We start from the raw sequence: 2,482 nt of genomic DNA on the forward strand, positions 1-2,482 counted from the left end.
GTTGTTTTGTAAATATTTTTATTTTGCAATTATTTTGGAATTTTTTTTTTTATTTAATTCTATATTTTCACAATTGCTTGAAAATTTTTATTACGCAATATTCACCGAAAGAAGCTTTTCTGGTATTTAAGTTTTGTGAAAGTTTTGAAGAGAGGCATTCTTTAATTTTTTTTGCATATTTTAAATTAAAAAAAAATACCAGTCTAACAGTTAGACTTGATAGAAGTGAAACCTTCCGTAAAACAAACTGAGAGAGAATAAGACGAAAGCAGCATTAGGAGCGGGATAATTATAGGTTCATTATAATATTGCTATAAAGTTCATATTTTATTTTCTTCATTTTATCATTATTCGCCTCAATGTTTTCAATTTCAACAAATGATACGAGTGGCTTATGATAGATAAAATATGATACAAATGCTTTGGTTTCGATGTTGTCAAAAAAAATACCCAAACGGACCGAAGAAACAGACTTACAAATTTCTTCTATTTTCGTCTACTTGTATTCATATAAAAATTTATGTCTCTTCCCACCAAAGCTAAATGTATTAGTATATTTCTTCTTGTATTTATTCAAGGCTGAAATCCCGGCGGTACTGCAATACCGGGCCAACCCGTGGCAGAGGTGGAGAGCAAGCCCCTAAAACACTCCGCCCATTTCCAAAAATTAGTTTAACATTTGTTGTCCTCCGATGGAGGATCTATCAGATGTTAAGCTGATAACCACACTACCTAGTCAATACATTTTAAATAATAAACCTAATAAAACTTTTGAGAATTACACGCTCACAAAAATTATTTATATCAACATATAATATAACGCTTCGTAACTAAATAACTTTTAGGCCAGCGACGACAACATGGCGCGGTAGCCGAGCGACTAGCAATGTGAGCTTCCGATCCAAAATCCTTGGTTCGAATCACAAGAAAAAATAAAAGTTATTTTTATTTAGTTCGTCGCTACTTTTATATCAACATATAATATAACGCTTCGTAGCCTAGCCAAGTTGGTCGCTTTTTTCGTTTCACTTTTCCTCAAATCACTCCCAACGATTCTAAAGAAGTTTTCACTTCAAAAAGGTTTCAAACCCTATGCTTGAAACACCAAATGATAGAAAAAGTTTTTTTATAATGGCGGTCGCTTCTCGGCAGACAATGGCAAACCTCCGAGAGCATTTGTGCCATGAAAAGTTCCAGCAGTGTACAAACGGACAAGCAAATTGATCTCTAAAATAAAGACCTCCATCACTTAAAATCATTTTTTTTATTCAGTGAAAAGTGATTCAAAAACAAAATTCAATGATCAACTTTGCGCCACCTAGTACATAGGTATACTCGTATAAACACATATATATGCGTATATAAAGAAAAACAGGCACAATCCCATTTATTTTTATTTCTATTTTTCCATTCTAACTCTCTTTGAGTGTGTGTCGAACGGCACACCAACACTAATTAGGCCACTTGAAATATGCATTTGCGTTGTACTCGCATAGTGCTGCCACATGCCATAGGCCGCATGCAACACTGCCAAAACAAATACAAGGCAATGTAAAAAGAAAACAAAATTACAATAGGAAATATGGCAAAAAAACCAACACTAAAAATTCATACTTAGAAAAAGAGAGAAAAGTGTAAATCAGCCACTTTTATGCAATTTAAGGGCTACTTTGACGATTCGGCTGGTGAATAGAGAATCATTTCTTTGGTTTCTGTGCCATTTATGGGCGCCATGCTTAGTTGCAACGCGTCGTAATGGCAACAAATTTGAATGTAGTAAAAGTGCGATGGAAGTTAAGAAAAAGCTGAAATATTTCTCACATTTCAAATAGCGATTTTAGAAAGCCATCATAAAAGTCTCAAATCACTCGTAAGTAAGTGATTTTCATAGTTGGCTTACCGCTCTCAGTATGGCAAAGTCTCACAATACCCCTAACGAGCTATGTAACGCTAAGAAGGCTGCTGTAGAGATATCAGGATCTCTTCTGTGTTCTCACGACAATTGGGGTCACGCTTTTCAAACCAAGAACAAATTTCAGCCAAGACCTTTAAAGACACGAAACCCCAATCCTGAAAGAAATCTCGGCGAAAAACTGCACTACACAAAAAAAAAAAAACAATAGGAACCAATTACAATAAATTAGTTGTTTTTATCGTAAAATTCCCCCGTTGTTGTTGTTGCAGCAGCATAAACATTCCCCATACATATACGGAGAATGCTTCTGAATTGACAGTCCTTGGCCGGATATAAATCCCGGTCGTTCCGGCCACGTAGAATCGACTGTCGTGGGAACGGTGAAATTTCCCTCTCGAGCTTTGTTAGAGGTGCGGGCGGGCATGGGAGCTTCTTGTCTTTAAATATTTCGTGCTTGAACCTTAAAGGTCTTTCTGATTCATTTTATCTCTTCATGCTTTAGAAATGAATGGAATGATGAAACATAGAAAATTTCGATTGTTCGTTGAGTAAATCCTCCCTAGACTC

The 2,482-nt window shown here is 35.6% G+C and overlaps 1 pseudogene; it reads right to left on the bottom strand.

The window, feature by feature from the left end:
• Positions 1–569: 569 nt before the first annotated feature.
• LOC129239866 (U2 spliceosomal RNA) lies at positions 570–755 on the bottom strand (annotated as a pseudogene).
• Positions 756–2,482: the final 1,727 nt, after the last annotated feature.

The sequence above is a fragment of the Anastrepha obliqua genome, chromosome 2 (assembly GCF_027943255.1).
Source record: "Anastrepha obliqua isolate idAnaObli1 chromosome 2, idAnaObli1_1.0, whole genome shotgun sequence".
Lineage (NCBI taxonomy): Eukaryota > Metazoa > Arthropoda > Insecta > Diptera > Tephritidae > Anastrepha > Anastrepha obliqua.